This window comes from Eurosta solidaginis, chromosome 2 (assembly GCF_040869045.1).
Source record: "Eurosta solidaginis isolate ZX-2024a chromosome 2, ASM4086904v1, whole genome shotgun sequence".
NCBI lineage: Eukaryota > Metazoa > Arthropoda > Insecta > Diptera > Tephritidae > Eurosta > Eurosta solidaginis.
Window position 1 is genome coordinate 214396530 of NC_090320.1, and position 14667 is coordinate 214411196.

At 41.5% G+C, this 14667-nt stretch overlaps 1 pseudogene; it reads right to left on the reverse strand.

Moving 5' to 3' along the window:
* Positions 1–475: 475 nt before the first annotated feature.
* LOC137241810 (plexin-A4-like) lies at positions 476–6354 on the reverse strand (annotated as a pseudogene).
* Between the last annotated feature and the right edge of the window lie 8313 nt (positions 6355–14667).

A 14667-nucleotide genomic window follows, 5' to 3' on the forward strand; every position in this document is an offset into this window, starting at 1 on the left:
ATGTAATTTTGTCTTGTTAACATGTTTTAAACTGTCATTTCCATGAAATGCGCGTTATTTGTTTTACAAGACATTATTAATTGTTTGGTACAAATATGAACTGTAGCTTTTGTTTTCTTGGTAAAAACTACCAACTACTACTATTTCCATTTTAGAATTCCGCTCACTGGTACCAGCATACCAACGGCAAAGGCAAAGAAAAAAACGCACATTCATACATACCCGTGTATAGAATGTAAAATTCCTATGAATTGAAACAACGGGAAATGTATCCCGTGATTTTCCGTTCTTTTATTTCATTTTTTACTACGACGTGGCCTGGAGTAATAACGCATAAAAAATTAACGTTGCTAGCTTAGACATTATGGGCAAGCCAAGAGGCCTTCGCACAGCCAGGAAGCATGTGAATCATCGCCACGATCAGCGTTGGGCTGATAAGGATTACAAAAAGGCGCATTTGGGAACACGATGGAAGGCTAATCCTTTTGGTGGAGCATCTCATGCCAAACGCATTGGATGACTTTTGCCCTCTATAAATTTTTCAATGAAATCACCAAGCAAAGTCTTAAGTATATCAGTACAATATTCTAATTTTGATTGCAGTGTGACCATAATCAGGGAAGCCACATTGACCCGCTCACGCACAGAAAAATAGCGACTGGACTCCAATGCTCGTATGAATAGCAGTAAAAAAAAAAAAAATTTATTCAACAGGCGTAGACCTTTCTCTTTACGTAATAGTTCGGGCCGCTCCCATTGCAATACGATGTGGTCCTCGTGATTTGGAAAAAGAATTTTCATGGCACATGTACGATCGTCTAAAAATGGTATTCCACCAGATGTTAGATCCCCAGTTAAGTCAGTCATGTCAGTTTGAAGTTCAGCAATTGCTTTCTTGCATTCTGCCGCGACTCTTAAGTTCTAATATAGCCATTTGTTTTTGCATATTTAGTAAAACTCGAATCGATTCTGATGTATTTTTTGGTTTTTTTTTTGTTTTACGCAGCCAGAAGTGCAACAAAAATCATGACTATAACTACCACCGATGAATAATAGAAGATTCTTACTTAAGTCATGCATCATATTTGGGGATGCATAGCTAAGTATTCCTGTCCGATATTCCAAAGACTGACCAATATGGACAATGTCTTCTGGTCCTGATTCATTGTGGGGTTCAGTGGCTGACTCTAGTGGCGGGCGACAAGTCGATTGTTGAAGTGATAATGAAGGTATATTGCAAAGGCCTTTACCAATACGTACTACTACATCAGTTTCTTTGCAGGAACGATCCAAATTGCGTCCATTAATCGTTAAACACTCGCTTTTATAATACCTTATATGTTCTTCGAAATTAAAATATATTGGATTGGGATAAAGCTCGAAATTATTTTTATGTTTACTAGAGAGATTTTGAACTTGCAAAACATTATCCATTAAGAATCCATGTTTAAGAAGCCCTGGATTTTCAGCAGCAAGAACGTCGTTATCGGTGTCAATTACAGGTGAGTAGCATATCATATCTGTAGCTGCCTCAACCTTGCACTGACTATTTATGGCAAACGTACATTTTTGGGCTCTGAATATCGTTGAATTGAGTTCCCGTCACTGAAATTTCAATTCCGCCAGCGGGTATGCCTCGGGGAACTTTTAATTGTCCTCTAGGGCCCGAAAAGACCTGCTCAAGTAGGGGAGCAATAACGTATTTAAAGTTGTATTCGCTGAATTCACGTTGCCCATTGTCAAATAACATTTTCAGTCGCCCTTCAACGATACCTGGTGAAGGAGCTGTACGACATACTGCTTGTGTAACATCGAAGCTTAATATCTCGCAGGGCAAATGACCGTTGACAAAAACTTGTATTCTCGCCTGCCTTTAAATACTCGATTCTGCATTTAAATACTTTCCAATTAGCCGAAGAACCTTTAGCTAGCCACTTTAATAAATATTTTGCACAATTCGAATAATAAAAAAATTGAATGCACTAGAAATGAAGAGCGAACTGTGCGGCTCAGCCCGGCAAAGTAGTGTGTTATATGGAGAATTCCTTAAGAAAAGTGGGAAGGGAGTTCATACACATTGTTTGTATTTATCCTCTGGCTTAAACAAAGTGGTAAGGATAATGAGGGAATACTTGGGTTTCTGCCTAGTGATATTGCAGCAGAACGTAAACGCGTTGCAACAATTCAATACATCTACTGTGGTAATATGCGTGCGAATATTGTCTGCTGCAAAGTGCGTTGCTATCGAAACTTTCATATGATATGTTGCAGTGATAATGGTGCTATGAATCAATTTCTATATACATTTCGGTCATTTTGTGATCGACATGTACGAAAAGTACCTACACGTCCAAAACCCACAGAAAATTGTTATATTTGTTATGAGAACCTTTTCGCTGAAAGTAAAACGTTTTAGAGCTGTAAATATTATACGTGCCCCATGCTGTAAAAATGGTTGGTTTCACAAGTATTGTCTGCAAAAATTCGCCAAAAGTTCTGGGTATTTCTTCAAATGTCCGCTCTGTAATGACTGTGAGAAGTTAAAAGCGCATATGTCGTGCTGGGGTATTTTCGCATACGACAAAGACGCTGAATGGGAGTTGGTGCCCAATGCGTTTGCAGACTTGCTAGAAAGACCCAGAGTATGTAGCGTAGAGATTTGCCATAACAAGCGTGGACGGGAACAGCAACTACAACAAATCCCTTAGTTTATTGTACAACATGTGGATCAGTGGCTGTACATCGCAGTTGTGTGCGCGACCAGAGCAATACATTTGATTGTGAAAATTGTAGACAAATACTTTCTAATGCAGATAGTGGGCGAGAAAGTTTAAGCTCACAACAACAAAATGACAGTCAAGACAATGAATGTTCTCACATTGTACAGGATACTGAAAACTTAGATATTGATGTATGCGACAGTAATAGCTAGGTTGAGATAAATAAAAATACTCAAGAAAATGGCGATGTTTCTCCTGTTAAAGATAACATACTAAGACGGCGTCAGGCTGGCGAAGATGAGGAAGTTATAATACCTCATAACTCGTACAAAAGTGAAACAGCTAAACTACATGTAAATAAAGCAGAAAGAAGTGAAATTGTAGGAGAAACTAACACACTAAATTGTAATATTAATGAGGTCATAAACACAAAATGAACTGCAGTAAAACTGTGAAATTTAGGTGTATTGTTACCGATAGTGACTATAGTGGTGATGAAGGTCTTGTAGACACAGCTGACTCGAGGAAGCATGTGAAGGCAACCCGTACAAGGATTTCAACAACGCAAACACAAACCCATGATATACATAACATTACAACTTGTATTGCGCAACGCACGCGTCGCAAGTCAATGGCTTTTCGACCACCTTCGCTCGATGAACCACTTACTAATTCCTCTGATGATGTTTACGATGATGCTAGTATCAGGATTAACTCCTATACAGCACCCAAAAGCTATCAGGTTTTTCAATATGATGATGACGAAAATGAGTACCCCCAGAAACAGGGCCATATTGCGGCGTGAAATTTGTAATTTTTGGTTCCACGAATTCATAGTCTTCCCACTTATACCAGCAATTCGTATTCCCGAATAAATATCGGTGACAATTTTACCTAAATTTATTCCACGTATTGTGATATTTGTACCACCTTCCCATGGACCAGTTTGCGGATAAAACGAATGAATTTCAGGATTAGGGCACGTTTCCATACGATTTAGCCAATCAGTTTTTCCTTCGTTATTTTTGTTGCACTATTCTTCTACTTCACACGTAATTGTAGATGAATAATCATCTACGTTCGCATTTGTATACGTTCACGCTCTTCATCTTCTACCTACCCTCAGCAAGCAGGTGATTAAATTCTGAATTTCCCCTTGTACCAATACCCAGTGGGTTACTCTTTCTGACCAAATAATGAGTTATCATATAATTTAAGCGACAAGGCTAGTCAGATATGACTCCTCGTAATGTTCAAAAAACTGAATATATAAAGTTTTCCAATCACCCTGGTGGAATCCTCTTCGCATCTAATGTGGTTACTTTAGGTGATTGAAACTCTTCAATCATTTTCCATTCAGCATTCTGAATCGCGGCTGACTATCTTTGACTACTATTAAGATGATGAGCGTTCTAGAGGGTCTGTTATCGTTTGTTCTTGTTTGTTTTTTTCATCAACGACTAAGTAGTTGCTTTTTATTTGCAAATTATTTAATCTAAAAGCATAAGGAATTTAACCCTGCTAATATCTGGGGCAGATGAGTTTCCTCATCCGCGGTAGGCTTGCGATGTGCCTCGTTGCGCGGCAACGAGTGCCGCTGATTTCTGTGGCAGAGCGGTGCGCCCTTCTGCGTTAGGCTTTTTTGTTGTCCTCGTTATGGGATAGCGAGTGAATTTGGGTTTGCTTTGTAAGCTTAAGAATAGAATGGCCTGAGTCCCTTTAGGTTCTGTGGCAGATAGAGTATCTGCGTTAGGTTATTGGTTGGCCTCGTATCGGGTGAACGTGAGCTGGGGTTGACTTTTGGAAAATGTGAAGACGAGGGTGATTTTTTTTTTGATTTTTCTGAAAGGAGGTATGTGGAAGAGTGGAGGGATTGTTAAGAGGAGCACGTGGTCCTCTCACAGTCTGTCTCCGTAGGAAGAAGGATCAGTTTGACCAAAGGTCGTCTGACTTGACCCTTCTCGGTTATGAGGTCGACAACACGTACTCGGTTATCTTCGCCGGGGTGTACGTTGACGACTCTACCTAACCTCCATTCGTTGGGAGATAAATTGTCCTCTTTGAGGACAGCGAGATCTTCCACTTTTATATTTTCCTTGGGATGCTTCCACTTCACTCGTTTTTGGAGTTCAGATAAATATTCGGTTTTCCATCGCCGGCAGAAGGTTTGATGGAGGGCCTTGAGCTTCTGCCATCTATTTAGCATGGAGGCAGGGCTTTCGTTCGCATCCGGTTCTGGCGGCGCCAGAAGATGGCTGCCCGTGAGGAAATGTCCTGGGGTTAGTGGCTCCAGGTCCGTTGGGTCATTGGACGCCGGGCTGAGAGGCCGCGAATTTAGGCATGCCTCGATCCGGCACAAAAGGGTTTGGAACTCCTCCATGGTATATTTATGGAGAGAAGCGACCTTTTTGAAGTGGCTTTTGAAGCTCTTCACTCCCGCTTCCCACAGGCCGCCCATATGCGGAGCGCCGGCGGGGATAAAATGCCAAGTTAATGCTTGATGGCTATACTTGGAGACTGTTTTGTCTCGGCTTTCTGCCAGGAAGGCTTTGAATTCCGATCGTAGAGATCGGGAAGCTCCGACAAAATTCGTACCATTGTCGGAGTAGATGTTTTTTGGACATCCTCTTCTCGCGATAAAACGCGAAAAAGCTGCGAGGAAGCATGGGGTGCTCAGGTCACTAGTGGCCTCTAGGTGGATGGCCTTAGTGGAGAAACAAACAAATAGGCATACGTAGCCTTTGGACAGTCGACATCCCCTATCGCGGTAGCTTTTTATGTCGAAAGGCCCCGCGAAATCTACCCCGGTATTGGTGAACGCGCGAGTAAAAGTAGTACGTTCGCAGGGAAGGGTACCCATAAGTTGGGACTGCGCCTGCTTCCTGTGAAGAATGCAGGTTTTGCAATTGTGGATGATGGCTCTGATCATTGTCTTGACCTTCGGAATCCAATACTGGGTTCGAATAAGGCGGAGCATAAGTTGGTTCTCGCCATGAAGGGAATCATGATGAATCATCATGACTGCAAGGCGAGACAGCTTGCAATTGTAAGGCAAGATGATCGGATGACGCTCGTTGTACGACATGTCTTTTGAGGCCCCTAGACGCCCCCCTGTTCTGATAATATCATCTTTGTCGATGTATGGGTTGAGTGACAGGATTTCACTTTTCCGATCAATAGGTTCCCTATTTTTTAATTGCAAGTATTCCTTACCGTAGGATATTTTCTGACATACTTTTATTAGTGCTTGAGTCGTTGCCTTAATCTCATCGGCTGAGATTGTGCTCGACTTTTCGTGGCATACCGTTTTTGTTTTAGGATGCGTTCTTTTTATAAATCTCCTAACGTAAGATAGGACTCTTAGAGCTCGTGGCAAGTCTGAAAAACGATCGAGTATATCTTCTTGTTCAGCCTGTGTGACGGCATACGACTGTGCTTTCACTTTCTTCTCCTCATATGATGTATGGTAGTCCGTTTCCTGTACTGGCCATTGTATCTTGTCCTCTTGTAACCAAGATGGTCCCTGCCACCACAACGAGTTGTTGACTAATTCACCCGCTGGTAGGCCTCTGCTTCCTAAATCCGCTGGATTTGATTCTGAATCCACATGTAGCCAGTCCTTGCTTCCGACCATGTCGATGATCTTCGTGATGCGGTGTGCGACGAAGGTTGACCAGGAACAAGGCGGTTTCCGTAGCCATGCGAGGACAATGCTGGAATCAGTCCATAGATGAATGGTGATGGGTCCTAATTTGACGCTCCTACAGATTGAGTCAATCATCTCTGCGAGCAATACTGCACCGCAAAGTTCCAGACGTGGGAGGGAGATTGTCTTCACTGGTGCGACTCTGGTTTTTGCCATAAGTAGGTGTGTATAAACATTATTCTCCTTTTTGACGCGCATGTACACGGCTGCTGCATATGCTTTCTCCGACGCGTCACAGAAGCCGTGGATTTCAACCTCGTCTTCTGGTGAGAATTGTACCCAACGTGGTATTCGAATCCTATCTATTTCCGGGTAATCTTGGGTGAAAGTGTTCCACCGCTCCAATGTCGTTGGTGAGACTGGCTCGTCCCACCCTGTGCCTTCTAACCAAATGTTTTGCATAATTATTTTTGCCACTATGACCATTGGGGCAAGCCACCCTAACGGGTCAAAGAGTTTGGCAATAACTGACAGGATCTCTCTTTTTGTTGGCATGTTAGGGTTGTCTAGTGATCCCGCTTTGAAATAAAATAAGTCAGCATGTGCGTTCCACCTTATACCTAATGCTTTCACTGTGCTGGTGTCTTCAAAGGCTAAGAAGTCCTCGCTGAGCAGGTCCGATTTCGGGATGTCTTTGAGAACCTCCTCCGAGTTTGATGTCCACTTTCGTAATGGGAACCCTGCCGAATGTAAAACCTGTCGAATTTCGTTTCTTGCCATAATGGTGGAGGTGAGGTTGTGTCCTCCTGCGAGGACGTCATCTACATACATACATTCCCGGAGTATGTTTGATGCTGTGGGATGGGAACTTTGTACATCGTCAGCCAACTGTAACAGCGTCCTTATAGCAAGATAAGGGGCACAATTAACTCCGAAAGTTACCGTTTTTAATTCGTAGAGTCCTATTGGTTCGTTCATGTCTTTTCGAAAAATAATTCGTTGAAATTTGGTATGATTATCGTTCATCCAAATCTGCCTATACATTTTCTCTATATCACTGTTGAAGACGTACCGATAAAGTCTCCAACGAATGATGAGAGTCGGGAGATCTGCTTGGAGTACCGGGCCTGGGAGCAAAACGTCGTTCAGACTTGTACCATTAGCAGTCGGACTTGAAGCGTTGAAAACGACCCGGACTTTAGTAGTTGTGCTTTCCGCCTTTACCACGGCGTGATGGGGCAGGAAATAATTATCAGGGTCATTTGCTGCGACTGTGCCCTTAATTTTGTGCATATGTCCGAGCGTCTGGTATTCTGAAAGTACCCTTATGTATTCATTCCCTAACTCCGGATTTTTCGTTAACCGCGTTTCATTTCGATAGAATTGCGAGCATGCGCGTTTAAGGGACCCTGCTAATTTTCGTTCTTCCGGGTATTCCTGTCTAAATGGGAGTGAAACGACATATCTTCCATCCTCATTTCTCTTTGTGGTTTCTCTATATAATTTTTCACAATATCTGTCATCGTCGCTAGGGCTTTTAATTTTCGGTACATTTTCCAACTCCCAAAAGGCTTTTAGTTGGTTGTCCAACGCGACCTCGTTGTAAAATGACACGATGCTCTTCGTTGGATTCGGTGTTTCAATACGACCGGTTAGTATCCAACCGAACACTGTCTCTTGGGCCAGAAGTGTATTAAGTACATTCTTTTTTAGACCGCTTAGTATAATTTGGGGATATATATCGCCCCCAAGTATGAGGTCTACATCTTCATTGACGTAGAACCTCTTGTCTGCCAAAACTAAGTCTGGGAACGCCTGCATCGTCATTGTTTCGATATGGCAGGATGGCAGATTCCCAGTTAATTTGGCTAAAATTAGAACAGGAGTAGTCAAGCTAAAGCATGGGTCCTCTGGTGAACGTAGCTCGATGGTGGATGCCTCTTTTACTTGAGCAGATACTGCGTTGGTGATGCCTGAAACTTGGGCATGCATTTTCCTTGCCGGCAAATTGATTCTGCGTTTTAGTCTTTCTGTCATGAAAGAGCATTCAGACCCTGAATCAATTAATGCCCGCGCGGAGAAGTTGGTACCATTATGATGAATGTGTACGCGAGCAGTTCCTAATAGCACGCCTGTGCTGGAATTAGCATGACAGGATTTTACATTCTGGTTCGCAGAAGAATTTGGTTGCCCCGATTCCTGTCTTCTTTGTGCTTGTGCTGAAGTCGACGGGATATTATCCGCGTCTTTGAATGGATTGCGCCTCGTAGGTTGCTGAACTGTATCCGCATGCAGGAGCGTGTGGTGACGAGAGTGGCATTTGGCACAGTTGTACGAACTGGTGCACCTCGTCACTGTGTGTCCTGGGGATAAGCAGTTCAGGCATCCCCCCGTGGATTTGATGAAGTTGATTCTCTCCACTGGGGTCAGATCACAGAATCGGGGACAATTCCGTAACCTGTGTTCAGCTTTGCACATTTTACAAAAAACCCTTGAAGTTGATTTTGAGGTAGGTTTTGATACCTTCGTTTGGAAGGCACCAAGTCTTTTTATGGGGGTTTCGGTTGTATGCCGAGTATTTGATAGCTTTTGTCCCTTTTGGGCGTTAGTGCCAGTGAAGCTAGACACTGTTTCCAGTGTCTGAAACCTATTTGATAGAAATTTGTCCATATCTTCCCATTTAGATATGTCCATTTTGTGGTCTATGCTTTGTTCCCATAGAGCCAGGGTACTTTCCGGTAACTTTGTCGAACACAAATATGTTAGTATTGCATCCCAATTGGATGTGTCGATTTTGTGACACTTGAGGGACGATAGACAATTGTTTATATCGCTATGTAGTTTCTTTAACGCGCTCCCACACTCACTCTCTACCTTCTTTAAATTAAAAAGAATTTGCAATTGCGTGTTGACTAATATACGCTTGTTTTCATACCTTTCGCACAGGTTTTTCCAGGCCATATCGAATACATCATTTGTCAGAGGGCATTTTTTTACAATATCCTTGGCCTCGCCCTGTGTCTTGTTGTTCAGATGGAACAGTTTTTCCACCCCCTGTAGGTCGGAATTATATATGTATATGGCCGTAAACAGATCGCGAAAGGTTGGCCATGATAAATAGTCACCTTTGAAAATCTCCGTATCGCAAGGAGGGAGGCGGATCTTATGCCCGCGAGGTGCGGCTGGGGGTGCTTGCTCAGAGATAGCGCTATTTTCTACTTTTTTAAATTTCTCTGCCTCAGCAGATATTGTGGATAAGCATCGCATATATATTGCGTAGGTAGACATATGTTTTTTCCGGATGGCCAACACATCATTTGCGTCGACATCTTCTGATCCCATCAGTGAGTCAAACACAGACTTAACCTTCTTCCATAAGGAGCGCAACTCTTCTTGCTGTATCGCAAGAGTGTGCTTGTTATGACTTTCCTCTGGAATAAGGCTGTACTGCTGTTCAAACTCTGAGATTAACTCAGCTGATCGGACATAATTTTCCATTTTCTCAACAAATTATTCCTACCCAACTAAAAACAAATTAATTCTTTGAACAAAAAAATGGAAACAATGCTTTGAAAGGTCGCTTTTATTTAGTTATTTCAGACTTGGCCGACTCGTCTGATAATTTTTTTTTGTTTTCAAGGGAAGAATAGGCAATGGTGTAACCTACTCGCCAACCGCACGCAAATTATATATATGTATATATTGATCTGGCTATTAAATTATAAGGGTCAGACTTGGCCGATTCGTCTGGTTTTCCCACGATAAAAATAAAACACAACAATGTGGCTTACTCGCCACCCGCACGTAAAATTATATGTATGTATGTATCGGTGTATGTATTAATTTATTTGCAGATTATTTTGTGCCGTAAGACAGGGAGCAGGGGGGAGCAACTCCAATGCGTATTGTGCGAAGCAAAGGGGGCCACTCGCCACTTGAGCGTTCAATTTTATTATAAAAAATAAGTGCGCGCGTTGATATAAAAACTCGACGAAAAGTGTAAAAATTTTATAAAACTCTTGTGCGAAAAGCGACTGTGTGACAAAAATTTATCGAATTAGTGCAAATTAAAGTGAAACAAAGGAATAATGTAAAATTGCCACAATCGAAATGGCGTGAGAATTTTTTATATGGAGGTGAGGTTATGTGCACCTCTTCCTTGTGCTGTGTCCGGTGAGCCTTACCGCTGGTGGGGGGACAGACCAGATAGTCACAAAGAATTTGACCACGTTAGTATTTCGCGTTTGCACTTTTTACTTTTCGACACCGAATAGTTTTTTACACTTTTCGCGGTTAAATTTAATCACTTACGCGTGTGGCACTCAGAATATTTATTTTTATAACCAAAAAAAAAAATTGTGGCAAGAAATATATAAACTTACTTAGCAGCTGCGTGAAGTTTGGAGTTGGTTTGCTTGTTGTTTGATGCGGCTTGTAAATTCCCAGGTTGTGTACCAAGAAAACTGTATAAATACCACCAAAAATATATCACCAAACGTGTAAAAAGCCGGTATCACGAAGAAGTGTGTGGGTTGTGTATATCACCAAACGGTTGAAGAATACCACCACGATTTATACCAAAATGTTGAGTGTATGTGGGAAGATTTGTTCGAAAATTGTTGATATCACCAAGAAGTGAATGTGATCATCCAAAGATGCAGGATATGTAACGTGGACTGTACTTTATATAGGCGGTGGTTCCTTTTTCGGGGAGAAGGACCATGAACAATTGTGGTGTGTCGCAAACTCGGCACGGGAGTGGAGGCACCACAATTGCGTTTGGTTTAAATTTAAATGAAAAGAAAAAAGAGGCGAGATATATTCCTCGTTATAATAATTTCTTTATTATAGTGCAAAATTAAATTTGAACAATAATTACGTTTTTATAATAAAATGTGGCGGGGCTCCTCGGACGGTGTTGTAGTTCGCTCAACGATCGCTGGAAAAGTAGACGGTTGCCTTGTCGAGGACAACCGTTGAACCGCGGAAAAAGTCTCCGGTTTTAAGGGGAAGCTTCCCCACATAGTTGTACCGGCATGCAGGTATATGTGTACGGACAACATAACCCTACCTATGTACACATATACATGCAGGTGGGCGAACTAGGCGTCGATAATATGGTGCTATTAGGGTGGCGCAAATTAATGAGAATTTAGGCGTCGGGCCTAAACACACATTTATTTTTTAATTTTATTTTTTAATACAAGTTTACCTTTTCAAAGAAAATTATTGTTTTAACCAAAGAAATAAATAAAAATTATTTTTAAGAAAATTTGATTGAGAGAAAGAATGTTATGGTGCAAAATCGATACTATTCTTTCTCATTTAAATAGCTATTTTCCTTATTTTAAGGACATTTTTTTAGTGTTTATCAGGCCTAGGTATTGAGAGGGTGTGTCTAAAAAATCAGTAATTTTATTTATAAGGAGCACCCTAATGCACATATATGGCTCTTTTTTGCCTGGGGGCATATTACACGATGGGTGGTGGTTTTCATGTTATCGCTTATCAGCTTATGTAAATCAACACGTTATTTTACGTGGTTAAAACATTAAACCGCTAAACATTCTACAATGCTAAAAACGCTTCACATCAGCACACATACATTTAGACAAAGCTGAGTATTTATATTCGCAGACGACATTAATTTGTTGGAGCTTAAGTTATGCCACTGCTTCAGAGTTCTTTGCTCTCAGTTTTATGCAATTTATGACTAACATACTAATAAAGATATGCTTTTAATAATTTCTTTAGTAACCTTAGTAACTATGTATGCTGAGTATATCCACGCACATACATACAAATTTTCTATAGGAAATTTTTTTTTTATTTAAATCGTGTAGTACTCCTAACTCATAAGCGTATCATTATGTTATTTTTATGAGTGCGAATTTAAGTTCACAGACACTCTACTAAATACAATTACCGGTCGTAAACCCAAATAGGTACATGTGTTGAGCTTAGTTGTGAAAGCATGTAAAATTACGGTAAATTTTACTTGCAACGTAAGTGTCATACGCTTAGTTGATAGCTCCTGGCGTTTGTTTCAATATTTTTGTGCTAAGAATAATTATGAAAGCGATACACGCACTTACGATTTGCGATAAAAATTCGAAATTTTTCGCTGAAGCATGTTTTATATATGTGACCCGGTCTATGAAAAGGGGGCTTATGACTCAAAAAAGAAATTGCGAGAAACAGCTGTTAAAAATAAACAATGCATTTCTTCAGTTTCTTAGTAGTAGCAATTTTTTTTTGAGTCATAAGCCACCTTTTCATAGACTGGGTCACATATGGTGACATTATAATCGTTCTCTCAGATACTGCAAAGTAAACAAGTAAAGACAAACTGACGTAGTAGGCCGAAAGTCAATAAACAGGGGGTCATGGAGAGTCTTAAGTGCACTGAAATACACCCAGTCTCAATCAGACGGATTAGTTGGTAGCTTAATTGCAGAAAGTTTAGTAGTTGTTGTTGGAGCGATAAAGATACTCCCCGAAGGTTTTGGAGAATGTTATCGATGTTGATGGTCCTTGGCAGGATATAGATCCGGTACGTTCCGGTCACAAGCACCATTTAGTTACTAGCCCAACCATCTTGGGAAACACTTAGAATGACCCATGGAACCTAGGTCAAACCGCCCTCCTTACCACAATATCAGTGAGGAACACTGGGTCCACAGAGCCTCGGCTTATAAAGAAACAGGACTCGCCACTGGTAGGAAAGGTTGAAAATTGGGTTTGAAAAGGTATAAGTTGCGCTGGCAACTCCCTGAAAGATTTGCGCTACACAATCCCTTGAATCAGTTTGATATGTGGCTAAGAAGTTTACATGGCAGTTGAAAGTGCCTTTCAAGAATGAGCTGTTCTAGTGTCGGGTTGGGCGCCAAGCTAGGATATGTGATCCTACAGGAGAAACCTTTTACTAAATATCTGGGAATCATACTGGCGGCCACCGTGGTGTGATGGTAGCGTGCTCCGCCTATCACTCCGTATGCCCTGGGTTCAACTCCCGGGCAAAGCAACATCAAAATTTTAGAAATAAGATTTTTCAATTAGAAGAAAATTTTTCTAAGCGGGGTCGCCCCTCGGCAGTGTCTGGCAAGCGCTCCGATTGTATTTCTGCCATGAAAAGCTCTCAGTGAAAACTCATCTGCCTTGCAGATGCCGTTCGGAGTCGGCATAAAACATGTAGGTCCCGTCCGGCCAATTTGTAGGGAAAAATCAAGAGGAGCACGACGCAAATTGGAAGAGAAGCTCGGCCTTAGATCTCTTCGGAGGTTATCGCGCCTTACATTTCTTTATTTTTTATACTGGAAAAAAAGTTGTGGGGAAAGCTCAATGCGGAGGACATAGTGATGAAGGCCTCTACAGCACTTTATGAATGTAAAATAATGCGTATGTGTACGTGTATGCTTAGACAACGCCGAGGGCTAAACTGTATGCCATACTGCACATTCCACCTGTAGACCTGGCGAAGAAAGCGTTAAGAAAAGCAACAAAACTTAATGTATCGGGGCAGTTTGAGCACAGACCATACGGTCATAACAGTATATCGTCATCAAATATTGGACGAACAGACCAGACCAGTAGAAATGGTGGAGGAAAATAGTTCAAACTGCAGCCGTCCAATTTTTACATTACCAGCCAATTAATCATCAATTAAGGCTTAAAGCTGTCATAGATTAACATCTATAGGTATGGTACAGTGTCAGAAATGCCCGGAAACAATCGGGACAGGGAGAAACCTACATCTACATATATTGGATCCCTGGAAATAATTGAAAATGAAAAAGCAGATAAACAGGACCCATATTTCGAAACCTGTACCGAAATTGTTTTAATCCGAGATTGCATGATTAAGAGAAGGCGATAGTTGCTTATGATAGACCAACCAGGAAAGGCGTGGACACAAGCACGGGTGCAAAGTATCGAGGATTACTTGATTATAGGCCCATGATGGCTATTCTGACTGGACACTCCCCCTTCTAATTCCCCCCTGATTCCAAACTTCATTTCCAATCACTCCCACTCCCATCTTCGCTTTCACTCCAAGCTCCCACTGTCAATCCTACTAAGGCTCTTACTTAAGTGGATCCCGGGGCTGCGTAGTGCTTGTAACCAAATATTCAACTGCACCTGGACCTAGCAATTATATTAAAAGTTCCCCACCGAAGATAGGAGTGAGCTGACTTAGAAGGTTTTGCAGAGTCAAATCAAATCAATGACCATCCCAAAATAATACTGCTAGGACCTAAATTATGTTAGTTTCCGGAACGTATCGGATCAACGGCCTTAAGA